Here is a 10471-nt window from a genome sequence, read left to right on the forward strand (position 1 = left end):
ACACGCTGCCCTCTTGAAGTCACTGTGGACAGGAGACGGGAGGGGTTGTCCATTGTCCTCCAACACCTGCCCCAGCTGGATCCAGGAAGAGCCAAGCCCGAGAAGTCCTCTTCTTGGACTTCAAAGCGACCAAAAACAATGACTGTTTTACATACCTCCCCATTCCTATTGTGACATATGTTGGTGCGTGAACATGGAACATCTGAATTAAAAGAGGAGACGAGAACCTTCTTCGTCAGAGCGTGCTAAGACACTGTAAGAGGTTACAGGTTGAAGCCGTCTCTCCTCAATTGAGTCCAAATTGAATTCTGTCTCTGTTTGATTCCTTGCCTTTTGTCTTGTGTAACAGATGTCCTGTATTTGAACCTGACATCTAATTGGTCCTTCGAGCCGGATTCCAACACGTCTGACGATTCCAGCATGAGTGAGTGAAACCAGAGGACCATGGCAACCAAATCCTGATTGAGGAACTGCTTTTTCTTCATTTCGGGCTGGAATTGAAAGACTGACGGAAATCCAAGGACAAGAGGAAGGAAGGCAGAGAGCAGTGAGTACGTTTTAAATTGACGAAGAAAGAAACGACTAAGAAGAAGCGTGTGACTGAGGGTTACGACGCATAGACAAACCCTGTAAATCCTAGGCTCTAACAGGTAAAAAGGCCAAATTAGAGGGACGTCGGAGTCCAACGTCCGTGAGTATTAAAATTTTAAATAAAAACTGAATTAAGATAAAAACTGAAGAGGCCAAAAGACTGCAGGTAAACGGAACCGCGAAAACTGGAATCCGTAATATCCATAAACAAACATACTAGGGGGTGTCGGAGCCCACAATAATTTGAAATATCCGTGAACCATTATCCTGGGGACGTCGGAGTCCAACAGACCTAAAATGGTCTATTCAGAATAAAAAACTGAATTTTGTCCGTGAAAAAACAATAACCTGGAGGGCGACGGAGTCCGCATGTAATATACATTGAAATTTCCGTAGATCAATATACTGAAAGGTGTGAATGTGAGAGTGTGTGGGAGTAATCGCCATTAGGCTATCACTCCATATGAAAGTTGTGAGAAGTAAATAGTGGGTTATTGTGGATGCTCTAGGCAAGACACCTCCACTGGGGAACCATCTCCAGTAGAAGCGACGTGTACCACAATAATAAATTAAACCACTATCTTACAACAAAAACAAAAGTAATCCTTATAAGTTTTCGGCTCTGTAGGGGGCGACGGATTACTCCAAATTTACAAAATGGGGAAAGGGACAAGTAAACCAAAGGTTAGTCCAAAAGACGAGTTAAAATGTAAAGACTGGAAAGCGGTAGAAATAACAAACCCAGATTTACTGAAATTTCTCGATGACTGGATATCAAAACATAAATTTACCGGATGCCTCAAAGTAGGTGATATTCTAAAGTTGCGAGAATCAATAATAGAAAAATGCGGAAGTAACAGAAAAAAGCTAGCCAGAATGGGGTGGGACCACACGGGGTGCTGGATGAGAATGGCTCAAAATAGAAAAGACGGAGAAAGACAGAAAAAAAAAAAGGAAGAGCAGGAAGAAAGGAAAATAAAAGGAAGAGAAGAGGCAAAAGAAAGGGCTAAGAGAGAAAAAAAAGCTAATGTTTCATAGAACAGAAGATTATGAAACAGGGCCAGTTAGGAAAAAGCAAATAGGAGAATAATCTCAAAGTGCTAACGTGAGAGAAAAGTAAAAATAAATGAAGAAATGGGGAAAAATCAATAAGAATTAATGCAAAATGAAATAAACTAATGCGAGAGAGAAAGAGAGATAATGGGGGTATTGAAATAAGAGATGAAGAAAAGGTAGACTGAAGATATACATGTATGTTTGGATATATAAAGAGCGCTTTTATATATACAAATATATATATGTATAATTCAATAATGGAACAAATAAAAACCTAGATTAATAACTATAATAAGAGTTGAGATGTATAGTATGATAAAATGATAAAGTGGGTTACATGGTTATTAGCTGAGGAAAGAGAGAGAAAAAAAAAAAAGAGAAATCTCTTCAAGTGTTGCTGACCTTTGCCCTTAAGAGTGCACTCACCACTTACACACCACCGTGTGTGTGTGTGTGTGTGTGTGTGTGTGCGTGGCGCAGTGGGGGAGGTGTGGAAGTGAATCTATTACATGTAAATTTAAAGTAGGTTTAACTTTGAAGTGTAGTATAACATTCTTAAGTTAGATTATGGGAAGAATGTAAATTCAGAGTTTAAAAGTATAGATTAAGTAGCATATAGACAGTTAAGTGAGTTTAAAACATTACTTAAAAAATGCATAAAGTAATATGTATAACAAGCATTGTCCTGAGGTTCCATGCAGATCTAAACAAAGGCAAAATAATGCACTTTGGATGATAAACAGTTTGAAAAATGCATGTAAAAAGAAAAATAGACTTTGTAAGGCGTTTATCAAATCAAGAACAGAGAATGCTGAAAAACGCTGTAAGAACTACAAAAACAAGTTGACCAATATATTGAGACAAGCAATGAAAGGAATAAAAATAAATTATGAGGATGATGTTGAACAAAAAAGACATCTATGTATGTCCAGACAATAAACCAATCTTACAAAGAAAAATCGGTATAAGTGAGCAGCAGTTTTGAGCCATGGTTGAACTGATGGCTCAACAGGAGGGATATGAATGCCCTTATACAGAAGTACTATACTTCCTATAGTTTAATTCTTATAAAAAAAATTGTATAAAACATCTATGCAATTAACTAAATAAGAGTGAAGGAAAACATTATTGTCTGGTCATAGTAGATGCATTTTCAAAGTAGTTAGAAATATTTCCTAAAGGAAAAGCAGATGTGCTGACAGTAGCAAAAGCATTATGCAAATATTTAGTAAAAATGTACATTAACATTACAAGTACAACAGGACTAACACCATTTGAAAGATAGTGGAAAGACCAACCTGGGTGCACTTAGTACATTGTAAAAAGGTCATTTCTGTTGAATCATCCAATAAGGAAAGGGAAGCAAAGTCTGGTAATAGTGTGGACGCACACGATGACTAGAGTTGAGCCAAACCACTGACCTTGGTAGAGGAGTGAATCAGCAGAAATGACACCCCAATGGCTCAGACGGTCCATAAACATATGGGTTAACGATATTGGTACTGGTCGGCCCTGCCCCCCTAATATGGTTCACTTGGGAATCTGAGGAAAATGTAGAACTCAGGAAACAAAATGATACTGCACCCATAGTAAACCCAAACCACTGGCAGAATCAAGAAGTAAAATACACTCACAGGGGAGGTCGTATTAGAAGACGGGCAATGGGAGGATTCGGAGTAACCCCATTAGTGGAAGAAAAAAATGCCAGAAAACCCATGCCAGAAAAACAGTAATGGGAAAAAGTATTTGGGATTGTATTTAAAAAGGTCATATAATGGAAAAAAAAGTATTTGGAATTGTATTTGTGTTATCAAAGGGACATGTTAACTAGCACACTACAAATTCCACTGTGACAAAGTTGTAAGCATACCATTTGATGGTGTGTCAAAGTTTGTTAATAATTGGTTCCTGTTTTGGTAATTAATTTGTTCCTTATGGCGGAGCAAGTGGGAAAGGCTACAAAAACTGATTGTGTTGTATGTGTAAGCCCAGACAATTACTCAAGATGAGTCAAAAAAAAAAAAAGTTGAATTGAAGTAATGAGCAAAACAAAATTGACCCTGTAGCTAAAGAGACAAAACAGAAACCAATATTTGATAAATATGTGAAAAAAGCTAATTATACCTGCATTAACATGCAAGGCTCTGTACAACAGTTAGGAAACGTATCATCAGATAACTGCATACACATAGTAAAAGTATCAATATTTGTACAAGAATTGTTAACACGCCTGAACAGTTTGATACCTAAACATTGGAAAATAACTAAACGTGATATGACCTGGCAAAGTGTTGGAGATCCAACTTATATCGATGCAATAGGTGTCCCAAGAGGTGTATCTGACGACTATAAATTGGTAAATCAAGTTGCAGCTGAATTTGAATCATCCGTCTACTGGTGGTGTACGATTAACAAGAATGTTGACAGAATAAACTATGTCCACTACAACGTACAGAGATTGGGAAATTGGACACAGGCCGGACTTGAAGCAGTCGCTGATCAACTCGCCGCCACCTCCCTTATGGCCTTTCAAAACCGTATGGCGCTGGACATGTTGTTAGCGGAAAGAGGGGGTGTGTGCGCAATATTTGGTGAACAGTGTTGCACGTTCATACCAAACAACACCGATGCAGAAGGTAGCCTGACCAAAGCACTGGAAGGCCTTCGCACCCTCAACGGTAAAATGAAAGAGCACTCAGGCATAGATACATCTATGTGGGATGGGTGGATGGACGGTTTCGGCAAATACAAGTCTTTGGTATCATCAATTCTAGTATCTATGGCCGTGTTTGTAGCAATACTGACGTTGTGTGGATGTTGTTGTATTCCCTGTCTGCGTTCTCTGCTTAACCGTCTGATTACCACAGCGATTAGCCCAGCAGATGATAAAGCTGTTCAGATGCACCTCCTGGCGGACGATAAGGAAGATGAATCTGATGATGGGGATACCTACCTGGATGGTGTTCCTGATCTGTTTCCAGACCCAGTAACGATGAGAAAAATTGATGTTGAACTCTGAGTGTAAACATAACTTTGTCGTAAGGAAATTAACCATTAACTGAAAATTAATTGCAAGAAGAAGTTATTAGGGATAAGGAGATTATGGGAAGTTTTTGCGATAAACAGGGGGGAAATGTTGGAATAATTGTTTGTAAGTTATCACAAAAGAAATGTTGTATTATGAATGCTGTATTTCGAGGCCTAACAAAAGGATGAAGGCTCGGGAAACGCCACTGTGATTTCAGCACGGACAGATGGCAGGATGTGCTCAACTCCTGGAGGAACTCTCTTTGAAGTGTTAAACGAACTCTCTTTGAAGTAATTCACAAACTCTCTTCCAACTATTTGGTCAACGCTATTTACGACACGCTGCCCTCTTGAAGTCACTGTGGACAGGAGACGGGAGGGGTTGTCCATTGTCCTCCAACACCTGCCCCAGCTGGATCCAGGAAGAGCCAAGCCCGAGAAGTCCTCTTCTTGGACTTCAAAGCGACCAAAAACAATGACTGTTTTACATACCTCCCCATTCCTATTGTGACATATGTTGGTGCGTGAACATGGAACATCTGAATTAAAAGAGGAGACGAGAACCTTCTTCGTCAGAGCGTGCTAAGACACTGTAAGAGGTTACAGGTTGAAGCCGTCTCTCCTCAATTGAGTCCAAATTGAATTCTGTCTCTGTTTGATTCCTTGCCTTTTGTCTTGTGTAACAGATGTCCTGTATTTGAACCTGACAAAAAGCCTCCAAGCACGCGCATAGCATAGTTCCAACGAATCGATGACTAAATTAATTGCCAACTATTTTGATAATCGATTTTAATCGATTTTAATCGATTTTAATCGATTTTATTCGATTTTATTCGATTTAATCGATTAGTTGTTGCAGCCCTAATCTATATATCTATCTATGTATATATCAGTGACGTGCAGGCAGGTGAGGCGGAGCCTCACGTGCCATCATGGAGGAGGCCACAGGGAAGACCCAGGACACGTTGGGAAGACTATGTCTCCCGGCTGGCCTGGGAACGCCTCGGGATCCCCCGGGAAGAGCTGGACAAAGTGGCTTGGGGAGAGGAAAGTCTGGGCTTCCCTGCTTAGGCTGCTGCCCCCGCGACCCGACCTCGGATAAGCGGAAGAAGATGGATGGATGGAGTTCAGGTCAGTTCAGCTTCAGTTTATTTGGAACATGCATACGATACAATGTAATGCATCACATATTTCCAGTTGTTTCATTACAGCACGTCCGAAAAGGAGTTGATATGGTAACACTAGTGAGCAATACAGAATATGAAGTGATTTTTGGTATAGAACATTTTTTGCTTTATTCATTATTGACGTGTTTCTTGCTACTTTGTTTTATATTTTTTACTTGAGACTTCCTGTTCATTTTATTATCAATTACTACACCCCAAATTGTGGTTTCTTTTACCCTTTCAATATCTACTCTGTCTATTTGTATTTGTGCTTGACTTTCCCTTCTACTGTTACCAAATAGCATTATTTTAGTTTTACTGAGATTACCACACGCTGTTTAGAGCATGGTATTTGGAGCTTAGTGAATCGGGCTCATACTGTAGTTAACGAATTTCAATGAAGAAGGCAATGTTACTACTGTGTTAGCACAGAAAAAAAGTGCTGGATCATGATGGAGCAGCATGTACACATGAAGCCCCCTCACATTTTTGACTGTCCCCTCAAGTCTGGAGTCAGAAAAGAAGCAATTGACCCGAAACAAGGGCAACCATGTCTATGTGTGAGTTGCACAATAGAGGGATGGAAATTGTGCACAAAATAAACTTAAAGGTGTTTCCAATTTTATGCAGGTGGAGTGTAAAAACCCCCAAAATATTTAACATAGCCACTAATATCTACTCCTGTATCTTGCTTTGCACAGAAAATGAGTCAACTTGGAGGCGCTCCAGAGAAAGTAGGTCAGATGGCTCCCTCTAGTGACGAAAGGTGGAGCTACATTTGGATATATATGTGTGTTTATTATTAATTCCATTTGATTTAAGTCATATACAGGGGAACTGCATTTTTTTTTAAACTTTGCCTATCGTTCACAATCCCTGTGCGAGACAAGAACAACACTTATCCTTTTTATTTATTTTAAAGATAAAAAAAAACGCTTGAAAGATGCGGCTAATGATGCAACAATGGAGCCTTCAAATCACTCTTAACCAACTTCAAAAACAACCTTTTATATACACGCTGCAAGTATATTATTTATTAACAGACACATTCATAACAATATGTAATACATAATGTTGGATATAGAGAACATACAAACCCTTTATTTATAGAATCAAAAATATTGAAATTCAACGATTTGGTGCATTTGTAAACAGCTGAAATGATGTACAAAGCCAACTACAACCTGCTACCCAAGAATGTACAACAATTCTTACCAACAAAAGAGGAGAAATGTATGCACGTACAACACTTAAAACCTTTAGCATATCCGTATGTGGAATTAAAGGTCTACTGAAACCCACTACTACCGACCACGAAGTCTGATAGTTTATATATCAATGATGAAATCTTAACATTGCAACACATGCCAATACGGCCGGGTTAGCTTACTAAAGTGCAATTTTAAATTTCGCGCAAAATATCCTACTGAAAACGTCTCGGTATGACGACGCCTGCGCGTGACGTCACGGATTGTGGAGGACATTTTGGGACAGCATGGTGGCCAGCTATTAAGTCGTCTGTTTTCATCGCAAAATTCCACAGTATTCTGGACATCTGTGTTGGTGAATCTTTTGCAATTTGGGGAAATATATGTGCTGATAGGTGTTTGAGTTGTATTGGCGGGTTATATGAACGGGAGGGGGGAGGTGTTTGTTATGCGGGATTAATTTGTGGCATATTAAATATAAGTCTGGTTGTGTTGTGGCTAATAGAGTATATATATGTCTTGTGTTTATTTACTGTTTTAGTCATTCCCAGCTGAATATCAGGTCCCACCCGCCTCTCACAGCATCTTCCCTATCTGAATCGCTCCCACTGCCCTCTAGCCCTTCACTCTCACTTTCCTCATCCACGAATCTTTCATCCTCGCTCAAATTAATGGGGAAATCGTCGCTTTCTCGGTCCGAATCGCTCTCGCTGCTGGTGGCCATGATTATAAACAATGTGCAGATGTGAGGAGCTCCACAACCTGTGACGTCACGCGCATATCGTCTGCTACTTCCGGTACAGGCAAGGCTTTTTTATCAGCGACCAAAAGTTGCGAACTTTATCGTCGATGTTCTCTACTAAATCCTTTCAGTAAAAATATGGTAATATCGCGAAATGCACAAGTATGACACATAGAATGGACCTGCTATCCCCGTTTAAATAAGAAAATCGCATTTCAGTAGGCCTTTAATTCCCAAGAAAAACAGCACAGGGTCTATCGTCTGGTGGTGGTTTGGCTTCAAGCGGGAATATGTTCAACATTTATGCGGCAAAAGCGTTGCTACAAAAAGTAGCATCACTGCTAATGTAGCATCATTTCAAAAGTCACCCGCTAGAAAATGAAGAGTGCTTGAAACTCCGCATGTCAACATCTCCGTTCGGTGCCACACCAACAAAATGCAGAAGCAACTATTTCCAGATCAACACCGTATAAGTATAAGTCAACAACAGAAGGAGATAACGTCCGCAGGAACCTATTATGCAGCTAATTTTTATTTGACACTTGTTGAAATATCTTGTGTGACATCATACACAAAAGTGCACTTTATTTGTTTTTAACAATTGTAGTGGCGTTCTGTACAAAACGTACACTTTAATTTAGTGTTGTTTTGATAAGTCATCTTGAGGACATCATGCACAAAAGTGCACTAATAGCTTGTTTTAAAATGTCTCTGACAATCTTGCACTTTCTGTTTTGAAATGACGTGAATGTTTGTGCCACTGTTTAATAACTGTTTAATAAATACACTTTTGGTCAATTGACTTAGTTGTGATTTCCCTCTCTGCATGAAAGTTTAAAAAATGAGCATATATTAATGCAGTATGAACAATAATGTTTTAATGTAGACACATAGAATCATCATACTGCTGTGATTATATGTATCAAGTGTTCATTCAAGGCTAAGGCAAAATATGGAGATATATATCGTGTATCGTGACATGGCCTAAAAATATCTCGATATTAAAAAAAAAGGCCATATCGCCCAGCCCTAGTTCTACCTACGGAAATAAACGTGTGTGTTTTCTTATCATTGCAGACTTGGTAACACACAACGAAGACCACAAATGAGGATTCACACCTTTTTGAACCTGAATGTACAGAGGATGAACTACTGGTGGGGAGGGTCAAACGTTGGAGCAGACGGAAGCCGACAGAGTGAGGTCAGCAGGACTTGGCACTGCAAATGTGGAACTTGGAACCGAGCTATGCAGACATAAATGGCCTTACTCAAAATAAAGCAGAAAAAAACTTACCCCAGGCTAGCTGGACAAATGTCTATCGAGTAAGTCACTATAATATCGATCATGATACATGCAGCATATGTTAGTACAACTACAGTACATACACTGTCGAGCTAGCTGTGTACAAACAAAACATGAAATGTAGGCTAATACTTTACGGATACTGTAATATGATTGTTAATATTTTTCAATCAGTACAGATTGGTGACCTATCGCATTGTGTTGTGCATTACAAACACAAACGTTGACGCAGTTGCTAGCTTACCTCTTGCTCCCAATAGCTGCATTGCTAGCCACTGAGAACAAGTAAATTTTTTACAAATTAGAATTGAAAAAGAAAGTCATCTTTTGTCTCTCAAAAGGATTGTGAACAATAGGCAAAATTAAAAAAAAAAAAAAAAGTGCAGTTCCCCTTTAAGAACTTCAGAACTCAACGGGAATAAAGAAAAAGGTTTAAAAAAACAACATTTATTACATTTATTTTCAAATATAATATATTTTTACCTCTAATTTAAAACTTTCCATGAGTCTGTTGGCTATTCTAACAAATCAGAAACTTGAAGAAAGTATTTTTCCATTTCCGCATGCGACTTCATGAGAAACAACAGAGCTTTGGGACAAATGATGATCCAAAACCTCATATTCTTTAGCCTGAGCTACAAGTTTTACAAGCTGAGTAATAAACAGATCTAGCAAGTAGCACTATTGCAAAGTGCTAAACAAGAAATACAAAGTACTAACATAATAAAACAATCACTTACTGTGCAATGTCTGCTCTCACTGGGATGCCGACTGACAGGATGTTCATATATCTTCCCGTTTAGATGAAGAATTAATCATAATCCTCACGCAGGTAAAAAAAAACAACTAAACGTTATGAGTCTTTTTTCTCGCCCTCACCGGGTCTAAGCTGAATGTCGAATTTGACTGACTTCTTTGTTTATGGATATAACCTTCTACTTTTTAGGTGAGAGGCATGATTTATTATACTTTTACCAACTCAGAGTTGATGCAGCAGCTCACCGGCCAAGTATGCCAATAGTTACAGTAGCTCTCCATGATCACAGCGCCGCTAAAAGTTTTTCCTCGGCGTTAGCACATATATTAAGAATATACCTAATACGTGGTTATTATCAGGTCACGAGATGTAAATGGAGTATTGTTGCCGGTTCTTAGATGTTTTTAGAGGGCTTCCCATTAGCTGCATTGTTAGCCACCTCGTATATTATGAATTAGAATGCATTAAAAAAACATCTTCTTGTCTTACATAGAGATTGTGAATGATAGGCATAATTTTAAAAGTTCAGTTCCTTCTCAAAGATTTTTGAGTTACCGTATTTTTCGGACTATAAGTCGCAGTTTTTTTCATAATTTGGCCAGCTCCAGTGCGACTTATATA

General features: G+C 38.9%; 1 long non-coding RNA gene across 1 annotated transcript; it reads left to right on the top strand.

The window, feature by feature from the left end:
* The first annotated feature begins 5665 nt into the window (after positions 1-5665).
* Positions 5666-9066, top strand: LOC133618093 (uncharacterized). Its single transcript, XR_009817106.1, has 3 exons — positions 5666-5805; positions 6542-6574; positions 8868-9066. It is a non-coding gene; the product is annotated as an uncharacterized lncRNA (long non-coding RNA).
* Positions 9067-10471: the final 1405 nt, after the last annotated feature.

Source organism: Nerophis lumbriciformis, linkage group LG18 (assembly GCF_033978685.3).
Source record: "Nerophis lumbriciformis linkage group LG18, RoL_Nlum_v2.1, whole genome shotgun sequence".
NCBI classification, from domain to species: domain Eukaryota; kingdom Metazoa; phylum Chordata; class Actinopteri; order Syngnathiformes; family Syngnathidae; genus Nerophis; species Nerophis lumbriciformis.